At 46.6% G+C, this 25,551-nt stretch overlaps 1 pseudogene; it reads right to left on the bottom strand.

Moving 5' to 3' along the window:
• LOC119087727 overlaps positions 1-25,551 on the bottom strand; it is a 298,948-nt pseudogene that overhangs the window by 21,703 nt on the left and 251,694 nt on the right.

A 25,551-nucleotide genomic window follows, 5' to 3' on the forward strand; every position in this document is an offset into this window, starting at 1 on the left:
ACTCACACACACCACACACACACTCACACATACCACACACATACACCACATACACACCACACACACACACACTCACATACACCACACACACTTTCTCTCTCTCACACACACACACACACCACACACATACACACTCACACACCACACACACACACTCACACACACCACACACACACATACCACACACACACACACACACACCACACACATACACACTCACACACCACACATACACACTCACACACCACACACACATACACACTCACACACCACACACACATACACACTCACACCTCACACACCACACACACCACACACACATACACACTCACACACCACACACACCACACACCACACACACACCACACACACCACACACCACACACACACACACACCACACACACACTCACACACCACACAGCTGCTACACACACTGTCCCACTCTGTGGAGAGCTGCAGACCCCACTGCATCTGCACAAGTTCATCTTGCCCCTCATTCCCATTGCTTCTTCTTTTTTTTTTTTTTGGTTTTTTCGAGACAGGGTTTCTCTGTGTAGCTTTGCACCTTTCCTGGAACTCACTTGGTAGCCCAGGCTGGCCTCGAACTCACAGAGATCCGCCTGCCTCTGCCTCCTGAGTGCTGGGATTAAAGGTGTGCACCACCACCGCCCGGCTCCCATTGCTTCTTAAAGGTCTCAGCTTTTACCCAAATGCTCAGGCATTCAAAAGTTGTTTCTCTATATAAACTCCTCCTCTCTATCCCTGAACCCCTCCACAGGGCACCTGAGGACTTCCAGTCCAGTGTGTGAGACAAAAGGGAGAGCCAAATTTGCACTTTAAGTTTTATTTACTATGCCTAAGGAATCCATAAAGCAAAAATGTCTCTGATCTGCGAGCCTCTTGCTCCAGGACAACTAGTTCCTGAAATGCTAATGTTTATGGGAGATAACAAGCCACATGTTTTCACTCCCCTAAACAAATTTGTTTGAACCATGGGCACTGGATGTGCTTGATCGCTTGTGGGCGGGAGGTTCATAGGCAGGAAATACGTCAGGATGTATGCTCGACCCTAATTGGATGTAGGCTGGAGGTACGTCAGGATGCATACTTGGACCTGATAGGAAATACTTAAACTACAGCAAAACGTGATTTGAGGCCATCTTCTGGAAACCCAGAGGTAGACCTGGCCAGAGCCCAACCATCTGGCCAGTATTTAATTAAAGCTTGCTTCAAATCTGGCTTTAACTGTGGTCGTGGTCTTATTCTCGACTGGTGGGATTAACACAGAACAACTGTTCTTCTCCCACCTGTAGCACCACGCCATCTTATCACACCATCTTATCACGCCATCTTGGCTATGCTAGACCTTTGCTTGTTCTAGGAGAGCAGACAGTCCAGGGCCAGCCTCGGAAGGCAGCGCAGCAGCATGGACATCTTGCAGCATCCCAAACTCTCCTTACTGAGCTCTGCACCTCACATACAAGGGAGGGTGGAAGGTGTTCCCAGGCTCCTGGACAGCCTTCCGCCTTCTCTCTCAGGAGCTCTCACAGCTCAGCTGCCTTGAGAAAGGCCTGCCCTCTCTGTACTGTGAGGGAATGAAAAAAAAAAAAAAAAAACTCTGTGAATTCTCCAACTTAGTCCTTGACGGGTTCATGGTGAAAAAATTTAGAAAATTATTTCTTTCTGGGCGAAACTTGACTCATGTGTTTAAGGTTTTCAAAAAGCCCATATTGAACTTAGAGGCTAAATACTAAGCTTTCTTAGTCCTTTGCATTTCTTCTACAACATTCCACAATCCTCCTCAGGCAAAACGGTAAAATCAGGAAAATGTTAAGTATTTGTTTCAAACTCCCCATGATGGCTGACTGTCATTAGTCTAAATTCAGGTAATTTTAATGGTCAACAATAATTTACATATTACCCAAGAGGCTTCTGTTTGTGAAAGTTGGTTAGACAAAGACAGAGAAAGAAATTTACTAGAAAAAAATTGATTCTTTGAGAGTTTCAAAACTAGAGAAATGCCTGTTGCATACTGGGATGCTTTTCAGGCATCTCAGACATTTCCTCTGAATTCCAGAGAGATGATTGGTAGATATTTGCTCTTGGATGACCAGCATTACCTTAAATTATTTTTAAAAGGCCCACAATCTTTTTTATCAGCTTATATTCATTGTCCATGGTGATAAGTTTAATAAAGAAGCTTTCATTTGATTATATCATGTACTTGACCACATTCCATGTCCATGTCCTCCTCTTCCGCCCCATCCCCCTCCTCTAGTTCCCTTCCCTCCCTCAGAAAGTCTCATTTCTACTTTTATCTACTTTTAGAGAGAGAGTCTAGGATTGACACATGATAAAACTGTGATGTTTGTTTCTGAGTCTGATTTATTTTACTTAAAACGGTGGACTCCAATCCAAACCATTTCCCCCAAATTGCATAATTTCATTCCTCTCTATAGCTAAATAATATGCCATTGTATGTATCTACTATATTTTCTTTTCCCAAATCATCTGTTTATGAACACCTAAGTTGATCCATGACTGAGCTACTTTGAAAGTACTTCAATAATATAGATATTTCTTTAAAAACCTTTTCTTTCTTTGAAAATCAAAAAATAAACTACTGTAGTATGTTCAAGGCTAGTGTGAACTACACAGAAAAACCTTGGTTCAAAAGAGCAAACCTAGGACACAGGTCTGCTGACACCACTCAAGGCCACTTAGGAGTAGGCACAGCCATTAGGTAGTCCCTAGGAGATGGAAGGCAGCAGGTCTGCTAGCCTGACTCACTGCTGCCCAGTGTCTTTCTTGCTAATCAAATGCAAGGTCAGATTGAACTTGCATTCCAAGTGTAACCACTCACAACACCCACCTGCCCGAAATTCGGGGACTCTGCTCTCTCATGTAAAGAATGACCACCCACAGGAGCTGGTGACAGCTTGGTGCATGTTCAAGCCCGGCCATGCCATGTTGGTCCTCTGGTTTGTTTTCCTTCCCTCTCACAGTAACACAAAGGTCAAGACTGATGGCTTCCCATAGGACCATAAACACAGCTTTGGATGTTTGTAAGCATGCCTCTTTATGAAGGTGTCACTTCATTCGGGGTGCCTGTCCCCTGTGCACACTGGTGTTTAGAGGTGTTATATTTTTCTAAAAACATGCTTTGGATCCAGGACTCTAATAAATGATAATTTTCTTTTTGAAAGTTTTTCCATTTTTTTCCCATTTTCAAAAAGTCTGTTATAAAAGTAAATTTTCTCTTCAAATGAATGACAAGATTTTTTTGTGTAGTGATTAGTAAATTGAATTTGTATAGACACATATACATAGACACATATACACACATATACATCATCTATGCACATATGCATACACACATATACATCATACATATGCATACATATACATCATATGCATAGACACATATGCACACATTTATGTCATATACACACATATACATACACATATACATCATACATACATGCATACATAAATATCATATATACACACATATATCATATACACACATGTACATATACACATACATCATATACATAAATACACATATATGCACATATATACCACATACATATGTACACTTACATACACACATGCGCATATATATATATATATATATCATGTCACATACACACACTCTCCTTGCCTTTTTGTAGATGAATTTCTAAATGGTCTTATTAAACAAAAAACACAGAGCCAGAAATTTGGGTTAAAGCCTTAGAGAGATCAGGGAAATATGGAAAGCCACCAGCTAACCTCACCTCACCAACTCTGCAGCTTCCAAATGACATGATTTCCTGTCTACCCAGGCGTTATATGCTTTGCTTTTCTGCCCTCTCATTGGCTCTCTTAGCCCAGCTACCTCACTTCCTTGTCACTGTGTCTGTACAGACCTCCAGGTCTCTGTGGTTGGTACTGGGATTAAAGGTGTGCGTCACCACACTTGGCTCTGTTCCCTAGTGTGGCCTTGAACACACAGAGATCCTTCCTGCTAAGTGATAGGATTAAGGGCATGTGCTACCACTGCCTGACTTCTTTGTTTACATATAATGGCTGGCCTCCCTCCCCCCATCTCTAGGCAAGCTCTATTTATTAAAGCACAAATAAAATATCACCACACCTTTTAATCTTTTTAGTGAGACCATATTTCTCTACAGATGACAACTATCAATTTAGTTCAAAACCATACTTGATACACACATGGTAGGTACTATGTTAGACATCATACCATGTTTAGGGTACACACTCTTCTCAGATTTTTACACAAGGTCCTTAATTTAATGAGTCACAGGAGACTCTTCCTTTGAAACACGCCTGTGTCTTCCTCTTGCTCTACCTGGACCACAGCCAGAGCAACAGGACCCCACACCCTCCATGTACCCTCTTCTGCAACCCAGAACTTCAGTAACTCCTTGAATGGAAATTGCTGGTGCTCAATGAATACTAACGATTGAGTTAAGCTCTCCAGTGCCCTCATAGAAGCCACCAACGTGCCTGAGCACAGCATCTGTGACAGGCAGGAGGAAAGACAGAGGGCCCTCTGCAAATGCTGTTTCCTTCATGAGGAGCAGAGTGTGGAAATCCCACTGGGTCATCAGCAGGTTGAGAACACGGCAGGAGAGATCATCGGGCACCATTCTGAAATGGTTAAAGTCCTCTCCTCCCATCTCTGTGGACGTTTCCTAACTTCTTAGTGTCCCCATTCACCTCCTGTGCCAACCCACTGCTTACCTCCCAAAGGTAACAGCTTTGTGGTGTTGCTCCTTCCCCTGGGAGGCTCCCTGCTGGAGGGCAGCCCCTAAGACAAGGAAGCTTACAGGGCCTCAGGAAGTGCTTGAAACTTACAAGGCTCCCTTACAAAAGTCACAAGGTGCCTCCCCAACACTGTAAAACAGTAAACAAGTGTTGGGAGTGGGCACTAAGGTGGAGCCCCGAAGACTGTGTAGGGAGCACAAGGGAATCCCACACATCCTCACCTCCACACATCCTCACCTCCACACATCCTCACCTCCACACATCCTCACCTCCACACATCCTCACCTCCCACACATCCTCACCTCCCACACATCCTCACCTCCCACACATCCTCACCTCCCACACATCCTCACCTCCCATACATCCTCACCTCCCACACATCCACACATCCTCACCTCCCACACATCCTCACCTCCCACACATCCTCACCTCCCACACATCCATCTTTTTGTTGGAACTGTTACCACTGAATCACCTGTGACCCCATAAGTAGCCTCTCAGCCACCCTCCTGTAAGTAATCCCAATAAACTGACTGGTCCACCAGGCTAGACTTGGGCAGATTCATTTCTCTGTTCTGTCATTGATGCCGCATCTGGAGTAGATGGACATTTGTTCACAGGTCCCCTGAGATAATTCCATCTTTATGTACCTTTCTTGGCTTTTTTTTTCCTGATTTGAGACAGAGTGCCACACCATAGGTCTGGCAGACCCGGTACTCAATATGAAGCTCAAATTGCCTTCAAATTCATGGCAATCCCCCTGCCTCAGCCTTCCTACAGCTTGGATTCCCAGCTATCCTTATATATCTTGAAACATTAAAACAGTAGTGTGTGGTGGTATTGTGTTCCCTGAAATATTGTGCACACTAATAAACTTATCTGGAGTTACAGAACAGAACAGCCACAATATTAAACATAGAGGATAGGCAGTGGTAGCACACGCCTTTAATCCTAGCATTCCAGAGGCAGAGATCCCTCTGGATCTCTGTGTGTTCAAGGATACAGCCAAGCATGGTAACTCATGCCTTTAATCCCAGGGAGTGATGGCAGAAAGCAGAAAGATATATAAAGCATGAAGAACAGAAACTAGAACCTTTTAGCCTGGTTAAGCATTCAGCCTTTTGAGAAGCAGTTCAGCTGAGATTCATTCTGGATGAAGACTCAAAGGCTTCCAGTCCGAGGAAACAGGATTAGCTGAGGAACTGGCGAGGTGAGGAAGCTGTGGCCTGTTCTGTTTCTCTGATCTTCCAACATTCATCCCAATACCTGGCTTCTGGGTTTGATTTTATTAATAAGACTTTTAAGATTCATGCTACAGTAGTGGTAATGAGTTGGGATATTTTTTAAAGATGGCCTTTTCCTGGCTATGGGGATGGGATGGAAAGGGGCAGAGGAGCAGGCCTATTACTAAGCTCTGAAGCCAATTCTGCTTCTGAAGAGAGATCACCTCAGCCTTGCTCAGCATCACAAAGGGCAGAGAACACCAATAGAGGGGGGGAGAGGGAGAGGGATGGAGGGATGGAGGAAGAGAGGGAGAGGGAGAGGGAGAGGGAGAGGGAGAGGGAGAGAGAGAGAGAGAGAGAGAGAGAGAGAGAGAGAGAAAGAGAGAGCTGTTATTGCTCAGATGGTAAAAGCCCTGGTAAATAGGCTTGCTTGTATTTGCTGAATGAAGAGACAGGTCTTTCATGCCTGCTGGTTCCCACGGTTAGTGAGAGAAAAGCTGTGAGAAGTCTGCTTTGCCCTTTCTTTAAGAAATATGTGGTAAAGGACAGGATAAAGATGGCCTTTATCAGGGACTCTCAATGACACTCTGTCCCCCACACTGTCATTCTTTTCAGACAGCTGATGACTTTTCTAACCCTTTTAAATGTGGCTTTCAATGTGGAAGTAACATGAACAAGCAGGAAATGGGATACAAACAGAGGAGTGGGAGAACACCAGAAAAATGATGTCTTCGACCCAATCACAGCAAACCCCAGGCTGTGCTGTGCTTTCTCCTGTAGACAGTCGGTGCCTCGGGAATATTCTAACCCTCGATATGTTTGTTTTGTACCTCAATGAACTGATTAATAAAGCTATGATCCATATAGTTACACAAGTTTGTGTAGTTTTCTTCCATTTTAGCAAACATAACTGTAGGGTAAAAAGTCCAAGTTCACTTCCAGGTTTTGAAAACACACCAATCCCTGAGCTCAAAAACTCACCAATCCCTGAGCTCAAAAGCCCACCAATCCTTGAGCTCAAAAGCCCACCAATCCCTGCACTCAAAAACCCACCAATCCCTGAGTTCAAAAGTCCACCAATCTCTGCACTCAAAAGCCCACCAATCCCTGGGTTTGCCCCAAGTGAAGGACTAGAAATTTCACCAATTCCCACCCTGGAAAACTCCACCCCCGAGAAACACTACATAAAGCCTTCCTCCCACTCACTTCCCTGCTGCTTCTGGCCAGCAGAGGCAGGCACCCTCCACTGTCTCTACCAATAAATCTCTCGTGTGAGATTTGTTGTGTGATGTGACTTTTTGGTATTCCTTGGCTCCTGACTCCCAGGATACCTTCCCCCTCAGAGCGGCAACAATCACACTAACCATATACTTTCTCAACACCTGCAGATAATCAAGCCCTTGATCTACAGGATTTTACTGAATTCTTGGGGAGCATTCACACTGATGCAGTGTTATTTAGTCCCAGATGACCCCGGGTTAAGCTCCCTCCAGAGTTGAAAGTATGTTGTTTGGGCAGGTGTTTTCAGAAAGATCATCAGCTGCAAAGCTCACCAGGAGAGGACTAGGTAGGAAACCTTGCTGGCTCTGGTTACACAGTCTCCACACAGTGACTTCAGCGGAGCTCTTAACCATGTGTCAGTGAATAGCATTGTATGTTAAAATAAAACTTCATATGTAATAACATTTGAATTTCTTTTCTGATGTTTCTTTCTTTTTCTAGCTCCTAAAAATATAAAAATCTTTCTTAGCTCACACACAAGACTTTTGGAAGTAGGCAACCCCCATGGCCGATAGCTTGCTGGCCCTCCTCCAGAGTGCAGGGACACTGGAGTCAGAGGCTGAGGCTCTTGGTGTATCACAGTCAGTCCTTTGCTGGAGGTATTGGCGATTACCTCCAACCAGGCTTCCTAGTTGCTTGGTTTCTGGGTTTGGGCACTTGTGGGGAGCAGATGAACAGCTTGGATCACTAGACCACTTAATTTTTAAGGGACTATGCAAAGGAATCACTCTCAAAGCTCATCATATTTGGCCAATAACCATGGTGTGTGTGTGTGTGTGTGTGTGTGTGTGTGTGTGCCTGCCTGTGTGTGTGTGTGTGCCTGCCTGTATGTGTGTGTGCCTGCCTGTGTGTGTGTGTGTGTGTGTGTGTAGGGGTGTGTGTGTGTGCCTGCCTGTATGTGTGTGTGCCTGCCTGTATGTGTGTGTGCGTGTGTGTGTGTGTGTGTGTGTGTGTGTGTGTGTGTGCCTGTGTGTGCGCATACAGAAATTGAGGACAGTCTCAGGTGTGCTGCTGAGCTATCTTCCACCTCTTGTAGGAAATGGTATCAGAGCCCCTGTCCCTGCTTCCCATCTCATCCTCACAGAGAGGACAAATACTCCTTGCCATATGCACCTTTTGAATATGGGTTCTGGGACTCTAACTCGGACCCTTATGCCTACAGGACAAGAACTTTATCATCATGCTCTCTCTCCAGCTCTGGACGATATTCTTAAAACCCTGGAGGAGAGGTCATCATCTACCTGAAGCTGGACAAGCATCCAGAGGGGCTCTCTAGGATGTCTTCACAGAATCTGGATGTTTCCCAGGCAAACACATTTCATCCTGCCTCTCCCTTGCGCCTGAGAACACCTGGCCAGCTGCCACCTTGAAACACAAAGGCAAATTATGAAGTTAACCTCCCGTTGCTCTCTGCAACCCAGGCTGATAATAAGACAAAGAGCAATTTCCTTTTGTGGATTGTGAAACTGCATGGGGAAAATACCTTTCCTCTGATCTGAGGTTGACTCAGATCAGGAACACTGCCTCCGAGTTCCATGTGTCCTGCCTCTGGGCTGTCATGATCACAAATGGATGTTTATCAGCCTCTGCTGTTTGTATGCCACTACTGTGTGAAGCGTGGGGACAATTAAGTCCCACTCTCTTCCCCCTTAATTATTAAATTGTACCCTAGATGATTAAATGCTTCAAGCCCTGAGGACAAAACCAAGCATAATCAGTTTGGACACATAGGACAAAGCAGAACTGTGAAAACCTATGGCGTTCACTAAGACATCCGCTTCTCCCTGAGACATCTGCTTCTCCCTGAGACATCTGCTTCTCCCTGAGACACACCCGCTTCTCCCTAAGACATACATCCACTTCTCCCTAAGATATCCGCTTCTCAGAAGTCTGGAAGGGGCGGGTGAACAGGACACGTCCAGGCTGGAGGACTTGCTAAAACTATGACAGGCTGTGACCATGACCTTGTTGCATACTTTCTCTACCTTCTGGTTGATGGAATTTGGGAGTTCCAGGGGCCTTATATCATCTCCCAGAGTTTTTCTAAATAATTCTTAAATTTATGGCACGAAAACAGCACACCCTGCCTGGACCCCAACTGGAAGTCCAGAATTTTTCAAATAAAAACATGCTCAAAAAGTTTTTGAGTCAGGCATGGTGTCACAACCCTTTAATCCCAGTGCTCAGGAGACAGAGACAGGCAGAGCTCTGTGAGTTCGAGCCCAGCCTGTTCTACATAGTGAGTCCAGACCGGCCAGGGCTATATTATGAGACCCTGTCTCAAAAAGTATATATATATATATTTATATTTTCTTGGTATCCCAAACAACCTTTCCAGTGATCTAGATATTTTCAAATAGGATTAAGTGTGTGTAGTATGTATGCATGTATGTGCAGGTGCATGTGCACAAATTGAGTGTGCACATGGAGATCAGAAGTTGGCAATGGGTATTCTCAATCATGCACCACTTCATTTAATAAATGGGCTCTCTCTTTGAACCCAGGTCTTTTTGAACCCAGAATTCTACTCTCTACTATCCAGTGTGCCCTGGGGTTCCCCATTTCTGCCTTGGAGCTTGTAGACTTCAGGCGGGTCACAATACCCTCAGGATCCAAACTCCAGGCTTCCTGCTTACACACCAGGCATTTCATCTGCTGAGCCATCTCTGCAGTCCCTTAAACGGGTATTTATATAAGCGGGCAATAAACCGCATACAGAGAAGAATTACATTTCCCCCGAGAATTTCACAGGGTCTAAGGCAAAGTTACTCATGCTGAGAGCCGTCTTGGGTAGAATGGTTTTCAGAATTCATTCTGTAAAGGAAGGTCTAGAGGGGCTTGCATGTCTACAAATTCAGAAATGACGAAGGAACAGTAAATGTGGGCTTAGTAATGCATGGCTGGCTTTTATCAAATGGGGATGTTACCACAAGGAAAACAAGTAAACTTTATAAATAGCCTTTCTTGAGGCGAGACAGGGTCTCTCTATGTAGTCCTGGCTGTCCTGGAACTCGCTATGTAAACCAGACTGGTCTCAAACACACAAAGATCTACCTGTTTCTGCCTCTCAGGTGCTGGGATTAAAGGTGCACACCACCACATCCAGGTAGCTTTGACTTTTTAAAAGATTTGTTTTTAACATTTTTAAGTGTGTCTGTGTGTGTAGGTGGGTATATGCATATTAGCACAGGTGCCTGCAGATTCCACAAGAGGCTATCCGGACCAATGGAAGAAGATCCTAATACTGAAGTAGATTAGACTGGATTGTACAGGATGTCTTCACGACCTTCCAGTATATGAAGGCCTTTGAGAGGAGAAAGATGTGGTGATATATCCAGGGACAATAAATCAGATGCTAAGTGCTTCCGCTACTGTCAAGGTGCGGGTTTAACAGAAGACGAGCCTGAAATGTGAATCCACTGTGGCTAAATGAGCAGTCACTCGAGAGAGTCTGGGGCTTGGCTGACCTGGAAGCAAAGCTTGTCTGGGAGGTTTTCACAAGGCCACACAGAGCAGGGTGGATTGTAAAAACAAAGTATGGTTCCACAGGCCAACATAGTAATGACTTTGATATTATTTGCAAACATGACCAAGTGAGATGGTTACAGGGACCAGAAGGACAACTTCAGGAGTGACCAAGAGGACCAGCTGGCAATGTGACGCACAAATCCACAGTAAACGCCTAGATGAGGGAATGGGCACTGAAAATATTTACACGTTCCCTCATTCATTACAGTATGAACCAGAGGCCCACGGCATGTTAGATAGGCACTAGTCTAAGAATCAAACCATTGACCTTGGGGTGCAGGGTTAGAGGGTTTAGATTTAACAGTAAGCAGTAAATATAATAAGCTAATTATGAATTATGTCAAGGGAGGATAAGACTTGAGAAAGGAAGGAAAACACGGAGCAGATAATGGCAGGCAAGAGGTTCAGAGTGGTCAGGGCGGGCCACACAGAAGGCGAGGATGTAAGCAAAGATTCCAAGAAGCTATGACGTGAACCCAGAGCCTGTAACCTCTGGAGACAGCTCCAGGCAGAGGAGATAAGGCCAGCCCTCAGGGACAGGAGACAGATGTGTTCAGGAATAGCAGGGGGGTGACTCATGTGGCTGGGAGGCAGCAGGGAGGGGGAGCAGAAGAGGCCGGAGGTCATCATGGTAGAAAGCCCCAGGAGGCCCATGCAGATCTTTCTCACACTGAGTTTTTCTGTTAATCATCAGGGGCTGTTGAACAAGACAGAGGTAGAATCAAACTGAATTAAAACTTCCGACCCAAGCTGCTAGGTGAGGAGCAGGCTGAAGACAGCAAAGATCTTTGTGAGGTTTGTCACAGCTCTGGGTGACTCCAGCAGGTGGGGACAACAGAGGTGATTCCTAAGGGGACTGGGTGCTACATGTTGCCATCAGGAAGAAAGCAACTGAAGAGCTACCAGACCAGCCCTCCCCGTAAAGGGGGAGGTGTACATGCACAAATCAGTGTGTGCGTCACAGATGCTGGATGATGCTGCTTGGTCGAGTTTTCAAAATGACTGACAGCAGTTCCTGAGAGATGGGTTTGCTCTGACAGTTCCTCTAGGACGGCAGTGAGGTTCTTCTAACACGCAGGTGTTATTTGTGTGTTTATTGTAGCTATTACTCAGCCTGAGAGAGGTGGAGAGGTGTAGGTTGACTTAACAAACAGAAGCTTATTTGAAGTTTAACGGCTACTGGTGAGGGCAGGGAAACTAGGAATATGAAGTAAGTGCCCATTTTTAGTTTAAGAACCTAAGGATGTCATTTTTCTAGTTTTTCTCTTTTTAAAAAATGTTTGGTTTTGTATTTCATACCGTGTGTGTGTGTGTGTGTGTGTGTGTGTGTGAGAGAGAGAGAGAGAGAGAGAGAGAGAGAGAGAGAGAGAGAGAGGGGTGGGGGGGAGAAAGAGAGGAAGAGACAGACAGACAGACAGACAGATAGACATGCAGGTGCCTGAGGAGGCCAGAAGAGGGCATCAAGTTCCCTGGAGGTGGAGTCACCTGAGGTTGTGGACGCTCCATGGGTGCTGAGAACCGAACCCTGTCTTCTGCAAGAGCAGCCAGGGCTCTCAACCACCAAGTCAGCCCTCCAGCCCCTTCCTTCTTCTTCTTCTTCTTTTTTTTTTTTTGTCTTGATTCAATATTGAATATCACAGACTGTCCAGGGTGTACCTTATGCTGCCGGCTTTTTGTCTTTCAAAAGGACTGTTCCCCTCTCCATCCTCTGTGGCCTGGATCACTCCCTGCAATATTCACACCCTCCTGGGGCAGATCCAACTTCAGCTTCCAGTTGCTGTGAGCGCTAGGGACTCTGGGAGAGAACTGAACCTGTGTCAGGGACAGACTGCAGCACAGAGAGGCACTGACTCAGCCTGACTCTCCCAGGCCCTTCAGAGGCAGCGTTGGTTTTCTTCTTTTTGTTTTTGTTTTGTTTGTTTGTTTTTTGAGAGTGCCTCTCTACGTAGCCCAGTCTGGCCTTGAACTCACTATAATGACTGGTCTCAGACTCATAATATCCTCCGGCTAGGATAACAGTAGTGCACCATCACATCTGGCCACATATTTGTTTCATATTCAGCCGGTATCTGCCCCTGACATTCTGGTTCCATTTGGGACCCTGTCCCTAAGAAGGAGTGCTCAAAGGCATTGTCTAGCTTTGCACTCCATGTCCATCCTTTGCCTCATGAATGGGCACAGAAGGGACCTTCATCTTGAAACAAGCCACTTATGAACAGCTTCTGGAAAGTCCAGGAGGACAGAGCCATGAGGATCCTGGCTGGCACTCGGCCTGCTCTGCACTACCTGCCCCGTGGGATGCTGACCTGAGCCCCACACCCATCTGTTCAGAACCCAGAACACCAAAGCTGCCTCCCCGGCCCTGCTTCTGGCCTGGTTGCCTGGTGACTCTGTCCTGTTTTAATCCAGTTCATTGATTTTACCACCATTGTCTGCAGGTCTGGGAATCCTCCTGCCTGAACGACCGAGGGCCCCAGCAGAGCCATGCTGGGGAGTCCTTGCTCCTTTCCAGAGCTCTTCCACACCTGAGGTCTGTCTGCCCTTGTTGTGACCTGGCTCTGCTCTCTAGCCAACGCCATCTCTCTCCTTATTAAGCGTGGCCAGGGTTGGTGGAGCCAGGCTCCAACCCTCTGCCAGTCCAGACTCTGCATGTGTTTCTTGTTGCAGTGTTAGAGTAGACATGTTTTCTGCCTCACACAAAACCTACCCACCTTCTTTTGTTGCCTTGGATCTGAGTTTTATTATTTACTTGTTTATTGATTTGGATTTGAGATCATAAGCAGAGGGAAAAGAAGACAAGGTCACTCCCTTTTTGTCTGTTTCTTTTCTTTGTTTTTTATTTTTATTTTTGTTTTTATTTTTCGACATCAGAAGACTTGCGTTGTTATAATAGAGACAGTGAGGGCTTTACAATAAAAAAATGTTGACTCTGATCCTTCAAATGAGACTTGGCCAACGTGCCCTCTGAGAACCTCTTCCAGCCTTCTGTTTCCTTTCTTGAGTTTTTAATTGTTTGTTCATATGCTCATTTTCAGCTTTCTGAACACTCTTCTGATTTATACTCAAGTCTCATAGTCTACATTTTTGTCTATACCTCATCTGTTAAGCGTACTCATTGAAAAAATTCTGGGAGGTGTTGGGGATCACATCTGGAGTGTGCGTGCCATTTTAAGAGGTCTTTACCACAGTTCATGGAGTGGGTAGTGAGCATCACAGAGTTTCCTTCTACAGGGAAAGCTTGCAATTCTGATAAACTATGTTCAAAGAGAAATGAACACATTGCCCATCTGCTCAGGAGACAGACAATCGATTCAGGAAGAGCTTGGGTATGGGAAAGACACTAATATATATGACTGGACTTGGCATTCTAGTACGCTAAGGAAGAAATTTGTAATTTTTTTTTGAGCTAGGGTCTCACTAAGGTGTTGATGCTGGTTTTAAATTCGTTCTGTAGCTCAGACAGGGCTTGAACATTTGATTTTCCTGCCGTAGCCTCCCACACAGCTACAACTACAAGTTTGTCCCACCAGGGCCTCCAGGCATTGACTTTTGTCCCATGTATTCATTCAGGTGGCCATACTGTAATTGAGCCACTTATTCACTTAATACACCCCCACCGTGTGCATGCATGCTTGTGTGCGTGTGTGAGTGTGTATGTGTGTGAGTGTGTATGTGTGTGTGAGTGTATGTGTGTAAGTGTGTGTAAGTGTGTGTGGGGGTGTGTGTATATGTGTGAGTGTGTATGTGTGTGAGTGTGTGTGTGGTGTTCATAGTGTATTCCAATGGATGTGTTTGGGGGGCATTCCCAATTAGAGGCCAGAGGTTGATGTTCAGTGTCTGCCTCTAGCACTCTCCACCTTATTTTTTAAAACAAGTTTTCTCGCTGAGCTTAGAGCTTGCACATTATCCAAGGCAGCCATCAAACCTCAGGGGTCCTCCTGCCTCCACACGCCCAGTGGAAGGCATGCACCGTTGCTGCATCTGGCTTTTTAAACAAGTGCTGGAGATCTGAACTCAGGCCCTACACTTCCACAGCAAGCACTGTACTGACTGGGTCACCGTCCAGTGTCTGGACAACTTAACACCTTACTAACAATTGAGAAATATTTGCACTAACCCTATGGAATGAAGCAGAGGTATAAAACACAGCCACGGAGTATGTAGAGATGTCCAGTGTTGATGTTAAGTCATCTTGACTGTGGTGTCTAGTAGCTGGCTGTCATTCTAAAACAGAAATCTGGATGTGTGGGCATTCTCCCAGACAGCCTTAAAAAAGTCTAAATTAGTCATCTGAGCAGCTTGGGGTATTACCATGGCACTGGTCGGAGCAATAAGCACATTCAGTGTGAATTTTTGTGGGCACAGAGATGACTCTGGGTGGGCCAAACTTAATCCACTCCACTCCATTACCCACAAATGCTGCAGTATAGAGCCCAGACTCCAGAGTCAGCACGGAAACATTGCCCAGCAGCCCGTCTGCTTTATGAATGAAACTAAGTCAGTCATTTAAGAACTGCCTTCTATGTCTACTCTTCTCTCTTTGCTAAAAAGATCTGGCTCAACCAACTTAAGGAAGGGGAGGCTGGCTATGGTTACAGGGATCCAGCTTATCATGGTGAGCACGGCATGGTGGTCAGATCCACCTCCCATCTAGGTGGGTCAGGAAGCAGGGACAGAACAGGAAGGAGAGTGGGCTATAGATTTCAAGGGTTCCTCCCAATGACCCACTTCCTAAAGGTCTCCCAGCCTCTCCCAGCAGCTCTGCCAGCTGGAGTGAGCACTTGGACACACGGACAGTTCACATTCAGATCATAAGATTTCCCACTGACTGCTGGATCCTGGAAAGCTGCCAATCAAAAGACTTGTGGTAAAAAGAAAGGAAGGACAGACAGATAGCTGAACAGTACTAGAGTTAGCCAATGCACAGCTTAGGTTCTGTGTGAATCTATGCCTGAACACACTACCATGACCCAAGACACAAGCCTATGCTGAATGCCACTGTCACCTGTAAAGGATGGCTGCTTTTATTAGAAACAAGTGAGCAAACAAATTATAAAAAAAAAAAAACACAAAAACAAACAAAAACCCACCCCACTCAAATAGGATGAAAGGCCTTGTTCAAAAATATTTCCCATTTTTTGATACTAAGGTTTACCACCAGACATGCATTTTGTTTAAGATAAAAATAAAGCAGAATGTGGAGGTACACACTCAAGTGTCCCAGGCAGGGGGATTATCTCAATGATAAAGCCAGCCTGAGCTATATACTGAGTTCCAGTTCTGCCAGAGAAAGGAAGAAAAGCAGAGGGAAGGAGAAAAGAAGAGTGGGGGAGAAAAGAGAGGGAAACATGGAAACTCAGGAAAGGAAGGGAGAGAAGTGGGGAGAGAAGGGAAGGAGGGAGGAGGGGGAAGAGGAGAGGAGAGGAGGAGAGGGGAGAGGAGAGGAGAAGAGAGAGACGAAAACAGCATGGTACGCTACGGTTCTGAAACCTGGGTCCCTGGACGACCACAGGTGAGTCCTTCAAGTCTGTGAGCCACGGTTTCCTCCTATGCAAAGTAGAGATAATAAATTCACCCTCCCAGCTGCGTGCATGGGTGTTTTTTTGCACCCTCCATGTCTCTGGGCTCTCTGCACAGCCACCATACTTCCTGCCAGGCATCCTTACAGAATGCATCTTGGCTCCTCTCTACCGCTTCCCATTGTCCACTGCAGCTAACTATCAACTACCTGGAATCTCTTGCAACAGATTAGGGATTCTCCAGCCTTGTCCACAGAAGAGTTCCCATGTACCTGGCTGGACCACTCACTGGCTTTATTGCTCAGACTCTTGAGAGTAACCTTTTGGGCCTGAGGAAAAACAGGTGGTTTGACCCGAGGCCCACTCACTCCGTGGACCTCCCTTTCTCATTTCTCTTTTTCATCTTTCTAGTCATGATTTATTTGCATGTTTGCCCCACCATTCGAGGGAGATGCCATTTATATTGCCTCACACCCAGGCTGAGCGCTTCCCTCCCATGGCAGCTGCTCTGTGAATGGAAATGTTGTGGGCTTTCTAATGCTGCAGGCGGTGGTTCTAATCCTGGCTCTGGTATTTACTAGCTGTGTGGTTAACAGTGACTTCTCTGAACTCCCATTTCCTCATCTGTATAAAACCGAACTCACATCTACGCCTCGGGTTTCTCGTGATTAAAGGAGAGGCTTGTATCTGAATCGTACACGGGTCATCAATACATGCCGATTGCCTCACTCTTTTATGGATGCTTCCTGCGCTTTATCCTATGCCAAGAGTTCTAAACTTTTTACTCTCCATGTCCTATCTGTCCTTTCTCTGCCTTCTTCATTTTTCTAGCTTCATTTCTGTCGCTGCTATAAAATACTCTGACGAAAAGCAACTGAGTGGAGGGTTTATTTGGCTTATGTGCGTGTCCAGACTATAGCACATCATCCGAGGATGTGAGGGCAGGGATTCAAGCAGACCACGTCCAGTCAAGGGCAAAGGAAGGCACCCACACCGCCTGCCTGCTTGTTGCTTCATGTAGCTTTCTCGTGGTCTAGGGAGTTCAGGAACCCCTGCCCAGGGAATGATGCCCACCACAGTGGGGAAAACTGGCCAGCACCATCATCTCCACTGTGGTGCCCCTGTGCCCTCGACTGAAGGAATTAGCATGGGAGCTCTTGTCTCAGAGCCTCGGATCAAACCTCAGACTCTTCCTCCCAGGTGTCCAAACAGGCAAGTCCTGACTTGCCCGCTGCATGGGACTGTGCTGGTGGGGTGACGGACATGCAGAAGGCTTCTGTGTCCTCTCTGGTCACCTTCTGGCTCTGGTCTCAGTCTCTCTGGTTCCTTGTTGAATCTCACTCACTTTCTTTATACTCATCACGAGTGATTCGCCTTCATGTTTTTCTAACCTCAAATTTCCTCTTTCAAATTAACTTTTCCCTTTCTGCCAAATTACTCTCTCCACTCGCCTACACACACACTGCAAAACCTTCAGAGGGTCACCAGCCCATACACACTGCAAAAACACTGGAGGGTCACCAGCCCATACACACTGCAAAAACCATCAGAGGGTCACCAGCCCATACACACTGCAAACCACTGGAGGGTCACCAGCCCATACACACTACAAAACCACTGGAGGGTCACCAGCCCATACACACTACAAAACCACTGGAGGGTCACCAGCCCATACACACTACAAAACCACTGGAGGGTCACAGCCCATACACACTGCAAAAACACTGGAGGGTCACCAGCCCATACACACTGCAAACCACTGGAGGGTCACAGCCCATACACACTGCAAAAACACTGGAGGGTCACCAGCCCATACACACTGCAAAACCATCAGAGGGTCACAGCCCATACACACTGCAAACCACTGGAGGGTCACCAGCCAATACACACTGCAAACCACTGGAGGGTCACCAGTGTATTCTGGAGATGTCAGAGGACGTTCCCTTAAGTGTTAGTATTTTTAGTTCTTTTGTGCTACAACCATTTAAAGATAAATGTAGCCCCACTTTTATATCCTTGAAGATCTGACTTTCTTTCCCCACAAGATGATGCCATGCTCATCTGTGTTCAAACATATGCATCTTTCTTCTGCAGCCTTCCTTTCCACGTTCATAATGGTTTCTTCTTAAAATGTCTCCCTTCACCTATGAACTCATCTTTCTCTGAGCTCCACTATTGGATCTATCCAACATAAGATGTAGATGTCACCCAGTGGCCATGCTGTATGTGCTGGACACACAAGTCATGTGTTTAAGATCAGCCAAATACAAACTGTTGTCTGATCTGATGCTTTAGTGGCACATGGGTCTCTTTCTTGTCCTTCTCCGGAAAGTAGATGGAAATCAAGAATTGAGCTGTGCAGTGGTTGGGGGAGATCCAGCTTTCGGTCCCCAGACAGCTTCTCATCTGTAGAAGCCCATCCGGTCCTAAGTCCCAGGCATTGTTTTCTGTCGTTACACTGCCAACATTCAGTCATCACAGTGCCCCAACCTCTGGGCCCAAACCCCATTTCCTTCTACCTCAGCTCTGGCCCATGATCTGATGTGCCCTGTGCTGATGAACCCCAATTAACTCTGCTGTAGACAAACACCAGTTCCTTAATTTGCTTGTTTATTATATAAAAATGGAATATTTGCATTAGCTGTTTCTCTCTTTTGTGTGACAAAAATACCAGATGAAGGCGGATGCAAGGAAGGAATGAAGGGTTTACTTTGTGCACAGTTTTAGGCTACAGTCCATCATGGCGGGTTAGTCACGGCAGCAGGAGCATGAAGCTGCTGGCTACATCACACCCATGGGTGGGAAACAGCAAAATAGATGGTGACAATTCATTTTCTCCTTTCATTCAGTCCCAGGACCCCAGCCCATGGAATGGTATCTCTCCCACTTAGAGTGGGCCTTCCCATCTCAAGGAGCCCAGTGTAAAAAGTCCCTCACAGGTATGCCCAGAGGTATTTCTCCAAGGCAGTTCTAGATCCCAGGTGCTGAACACATAGGAAATGCCAGGTTTGGGGCTATCTCAGTTAATACTCATAAGTTCAGTTTTTATTTCTATTTTCCAAATTAGAAAACTCAAAGAAATCTGGGGATGGTGGTTCCGGCCTGTAATCCCAGTGCTCAGGAGGTAGAAGCAGGGAGAGGCTAATCTCAGCTACACAGTGAGTTCAAGGCCAGCCTGGGCAACAAAAGATCCTGCTTCGTTTTTTTTTTTTTTTTTTCTTCTTCTTCTTTAAAATGAAGGAAGGAAGTTAAGAAAGTAAGGTGGGAAGAAAACTGATACATAGAGATTAAGTAGCTTCCTGAAGATCTTTTTAGGCTGTCCTTAAGATCATCCATCTAGATATAAAGCCATGCTTGTCTAATCTCAAAGTCAGTCTGTGCTGTGCTCCCTTAAAAGGGATCAGTGGGGGTGGGGTATTCCAGGAAGGGGGTGCGAGGGAGGACTGCGGGGTGCCAGGGAGGACTAGGGGGTGCGAGGGAGGACTGGGGGGGTGCCAGGGAGGACGGCTTCACCCACACCTGCTTTCCATGATCTTAGCCACCATAGTCTTCTCGGACATTGTTCTGAATGTGGCCATCCTGCCTTCCATCAGTGACTTTTCACTCAGTGCTTGAGGCCTTGCCGGGTCCTCACCAGGCAGGAGATGCTATAGTCTGCCCTCACAAAGCTCACTACACAGTGAGGATGCTTCCTACGTCCGCACAGGGAGAATTTCAGAAAATCCTAACAAACATTAGCTTTCAACATGGTAAGGATTGAAAGAAAAATGTCCAAATGTGGAAATGGGCCTGTCAGTCACCTCGACAGACAACTCAGATCAAGGCAGGTGGGCTTGAAACAAAACCACCGTCCATGATGCAAATGCTGGAAGCTTCTTGGGGCTCATCCAAGTTCCTCCTCCAAGAGCACTGGAGACGGAGCCTCCCCACCAATGCTCCAGCAGACTTCTTGCTTTCAGAAGGCCCTATGAACCCCAAGTTCTGGTTCTTCTGCATCTGGCTTGTCCGTCTTGGGGAACAGTATGTAAGTTTTCACAATTTAGAGTCCATGACTGGACCTCAGTTCAGCCCACCATTTCTGATGATTGGCATCACTGGAGCATTCAGGGAGGACCAGTTCCCAGAACTCACAGAAGCTTACTTTGCATGGCGTCCAGGAGGTCCTTTTCTAGTAGAAATCTATGCTCTCCAAATCGTGCTGATTACAGGACCAGTTGATACTATTTTTTAATAGTAACCCAAGGCTTGGATGTGGTCACTCTTAATTTCTGTGTTCACTCATTTAGAAAGACATTCATTCACAAATATTTAAGTGCTGTCATGGTTTGATTCTGAAACACCCCCACAGGTTCATGGTTTAGGCATTTGTTTTCAAGCTGTGGACGCGATTTGGGAAGGCCATGGAGTGTTTCAGAGGGTAGGGTCTAGTAGGAAGTAAGCCACTGCAGTTGGGCTTTTGAAGATTCTAACTTGGTCCAGGGTTCTGATTTCTCTCTGCTTCCTGATCCGGCATGATGTAAGGACTCTGTAGCAGATGTTTCTGCCACCAGGAATGCAGCCACCAGGAATGCAGCCACCAGGAATGCAGCCGTGCCTTCCCTGCCACTGTGGCTAAAACCCTCTGAAACTAGGAGCCAAGATAAGTCTTCTCCCTTCATCTGTTTCTTTCAGATGGGTCCGTCACAGTGAGACAAGAGTGACGTGCCCGGGTGTGAGAACAGCAGCGCAGGAGTTGTTGAAGGCCACTGTTCCCAAGGAGCCCAAATTCCAAAGGAAGAGACATGAAACAGACAAATACCTTTAGATGGGACAAGGGTTCGGATACTTTAATGACCACAGAGGTGGTGTGGATAGCTGGTGCTAAGCCCAGAAGCTAAGGGTATATCGTACTTGGTACGATCCAGGCAGCAGACAAAGCTTCCATAGCTTAACGCAGTGGATCCTCATAACCCTGTGAGGGAGAGGCCACAGCTACTTTCACACAATACCCTGAAGCCGAGTAATTTGTCTGAGTTCAGGAAACTGGAGATGTGGCAGAAGATGGAGCTGTGTGGGTAGGAATTACCTGAGATAGAAAGGTCAGGGAACATTCTCGGAGGAGGAGATACTTAGCTGGACCCTGCATGATGAGAAAGAGCCAGTCCTGTTACGTTGTGGGGGAAGAGCATTCCTGGCGGAGGGAACCAGTGGTAGGGCCCTGGTTGCTGCAGGGAAGATGTGTTAGAGCAGCCAGCACGGAGGGCTCTGAGTGCTTGGGACGGACAGTGATGGCCAAGATGGACAATTCAGCGTGGGGTGGGACTACTAGGTAAGAGCTTGAGGTTTCCTTGGGGGTCATGGAAAGACTTAAGATTCTATGTGATAAGCCATGAGACACTTCCAGGACCATGCTGGCCATGGGTGCAGAATTGGCTGTAGATGCGTCTTAGTTAGGGTTTCTATTGCTGCAACAAAACACCATGACCAGAAAGCAACTTGGGGAGGAAAGGGTTTATTCGGCTTACACTTCAGCATTGCTGTTCATCACTGAAGGAAGTCAGGACAGGAACTCAAACAGGGCAGGAACCCGGAGGCAGGAGCTGATGCAGAGGCCATGGAGGGAGCTGCTTACTGGCTTACTTGTCCTGGCTTGCTCAGCCTGCTTTCTTACAGAACCCAGAACCAGCAGCCCAGGGATGGCACCACCCACCATGGGCTGGGCCCTCCCCCATTGATTATTAAATGAGAAGATGCCTTACAGCTGGATCTCATGGAAGCATTTCCTCAGCTGAGACTCCTTCCTCTGATGACTCTAGCTTGTGTCAAGTTAACACACAAAACCAGCCAGTACAACACCTCCCAGGTGGACAGAGCATGTGTGTGTGTGTGTGGGGGGTTACAGCGGGGTGCGGGTGGAAGGGAGGGGAAGGGTTCCCCTGTGGTGGAAGGAGGGAAGGAGAGGCTCCAGACAGGCTGGAGAAGAGAGTCAGCACACCAGCTGTCAGACAGATGAGGGAGGCAGAGGGAGTCACTTGTGGCTACTGTCTTCAGCCTGACCCGACAGCTCTGAGCCCACTGGTAATTGCCAGATACTTTGCAAGCAGCTGACAATCACAGCCATTGCTAAAAACTTAAATTGCATAATTTGCAATTAAATACATTGTATTAAGCAGAGGAGATAAATAGTCCACATCTACCTCGACCTAGCTGCTGTACTTTCTCTGGATGTTTACTCAGAGGCGATTTACGGAAACATTACCTCACGCTGAGCTTTCACGCTTTCACTGGTGTCGCCTCTGACAGTCTTATACCATGGTGATGAGCAGACGCTACAAACCAGAGTTCAGATCGCTTTTTTAAAGGTTTTTTTTTTTTTTAATTACGTCTATACGTGTGTGGCGATTGGATGTGTGAACCTAAGTGCAGCTGCCCTCAGAGAATGGAAGAGAGCATCAGACCCTGGAGCTGCAATTACAGCTGGTTATCAGCCACCTGATGTGGGTGCTGGGTCCCAAACCTAGGTCTTTTGAAAGGACAGCGAGTGCTCTTAGGCCCTGAGCCACCTGTCTCTCGGGCCCCGTCAAATTACTGCTGCGTTGATTGTCTAGAGTGAAGAAACTCATGAGGGAGATCTGAAAGTCCACAGTCACACTCGAAAGCACACTGAGTCTTGCGTCACTGGCTTGTGAACAGCACCAAAGAGGCGTCCGCCCTGTCAGCTTTCAGAGGTCTTATCGCTGGGCATGCCTCCTCGTGTGGCTTGTCCACTCAGTCTGAAGAAGCACTGCCCAGAGGCAAGAGTTAACCCAGCACCTTGGATGAGAAAAAAAAAAAATCTAGCTGTTTTGTTTTCGTTTACAAGAAGATTTTTGTCATAGTTTTGGTTTTACCCGGGGCTAGGACCTTCTTTGTACATGCTGGGTAAATGGTCCACCACGGAACTATATCCTCAACCTCCGGTCTGCATTCAATTTGCTACTTACGGGTCACCTACGAAATACTAGACCAGATACAGAAAAAACAAAAGACGTGTTCTACACAAGCGTCAGCAAATCCCAGGGCCCTGTTGTGAGAAAGTTGTAACAAATGTCCCCTTGGAACATGCGACCCACAAGGTATGGCCAAGGCTGGATATTGCCAGGAGGTATAAGTTGAAACCCCTGTGGGGATGAAAATGCCAGCCCCCCCCCCCCGAGGCAAGAGGCCTTGTGTGCTTGTATCTTAAGAACTCTGAGTAGTTTCTGATGCCCACACAGCATTTAATGACTACACATTGAACGAGGGGGTGAGAGTTATTCTCTTACAGTGGGGATTTTCTATGAGGAGGTCTCTGAGCAGAAGCTGAGGTCTCCACCATGGATTTCGGGAAGCAGGGAAACAGTAAGAGAAAAGCTTACTGGAATGATCCCTCCATGCTCCTCGTGAGCATTTCCAGCAGAGTTGACACCAGATGGTGGTGGTAGGGGTGAGGTAGCCTTGCAGGAGGAAGAACAGGGGAGGGGCGGGGTTTTACAGCCTTGCTCCTGTCCGCTCTGCCCCCACCTGCTTCCTGTGTGTGGACGGAAATGTGATCAGGCAGCTTCCCGCCCCTGCCGCCATGCCCTCCCTGCCGTTGTGGACACTCCTCTGAAACCGTAAGCCCCTTCTCCTGTAAGCTGCTGTTGGTCTTGGGTACCCAGCATCAGAAAAGTAACTGACATGGGGGTTTGCTTTGGTATTTTCATGGAAGTCGATCTCAAGCTGGCATCCAACATGACTGTTTTTCCAATGGTGGGGGTGGAACTTACTCAAAGGGGGGCATTTCATGATCAGCCACAGAGATTTTAAGTGTGTGTGTGCGCGCGCGCGCGCGCGTGCATGCTTATTTCCAAGTCTTGCTTGAAACTCCACTAACAGTTACCGGTAATACCCAGAATGCAATGCAGAAGAACTGTATACCTTAAAAGCATCCTGGAAATGATTGTGACAGGAAGTCATCTCTCAAGGCCTGTTCATACTGGCCAGTGAATAGTTTTCTAGAGAGCTGAGCCAAACAGCTCAGACTTGAGAATCCCAGGGGGGATTCCTGCCTGCCTCTGACTTTCCCAGAGGCAAAACTATCCTGACTAGAACGCATTGTTAGCGATGGTGACGGCCCTCCCTTCCTAGATCTGTATGTGGGAGGAGTCTAGAGAATCCAAAAGCCTTATGCCTTCTCCTCCTCCTAAAGTCCACTTGATTTCTCCACTCTGGGGTCCACATGGTCCTCTTTAATATATTCTAGTAGGGAGATAGTTTATAATGATGTCTATAGACAGCTCCCCAGATTTAAAACATGCAAAGATTTGCACAAAAATTATGAGTGTGTCTTTTCATTTGACTTCTTTTTAAACAGACAACTGTGAACAGCCCTTCAGGAAGGATGTTTAAACTGTATTACATGGTAATTAAACAACATAGTCATTCCTGGGAAAATAAAATAATTAGCTTAGGTGGAAAAAATAAACCAGTTTTGTATATAAGCTATAACTGGTTAAAGACTAAAGCATGAGGTGCCAGATTTTTTGGGGGGTGGGGAGTGGATCCTAAAGCCTTTATTGTAACATGCCATTCAGAGCACTCAGAAACACCCAGTCAAGGAGCACTGTCCCAGGCAGGCTGTGTGTTGGAATGAGTGTGTATTGGCAGGAAAAGAGAAGCATCCTGTGCTGTTCGGGAGTCCATCCACCTTCTCCAAAGCGCTTCCTCCGGTATGGCTAATGGGAACTTGGCCTTGAGCCCTCTGACACAATCAAGAAGGAGCTATAAACCACGGGTGGCCAAGGTTAGGACAGCATTCAGTTGGCAGGACTGACTTCAAGTTTGAGACAGAGCACTGTATAGCACAGTGACGGGGCCATGTTTCCTTCCCCACTTCAGACGACATGAGGGATGACAGGCCTTGGAAACACATGTGCACAATACAGGACTTGGATTCTAGAACTTTCCCTTGGAAACTCCAGGCTCAATATGGATGAATTTGAGTGTGTCTGTGTGTATATATGTGTGCATGTGTGAGTGCACACATATGTGTGTCATCTGTGTGTCTCTTTGTGTGTACCCATTTGCACTGTATTAGCAGCGAAGCACAGTGACCAAGTAACTGGATATCTGGCTAGGGAAACTTACGGCGTGTCAAACACTTAGAAGCTTGAAATAATTTTCAATCATGAATCAAGGCTGAGAGGGTCAGTTTGGTGACTGACTACCCCCCCCCCCCCCCCCCCAC

This window comes from Peromyscus leucopus, chromosome 3 (assembly GCF_004664715.2).
Source record: "Peromyscus leucopus breed LL Stock chromosome 3, UCI_PerLeu_2.1, whole genome shotgun sequence".
Classification (NCBI taxonomy): Eukaryota; Metazoa; Chordata; class Mammalia; order Rodentia; family Cricetidae; genus Peromyscus; species Peromyscus leucopus.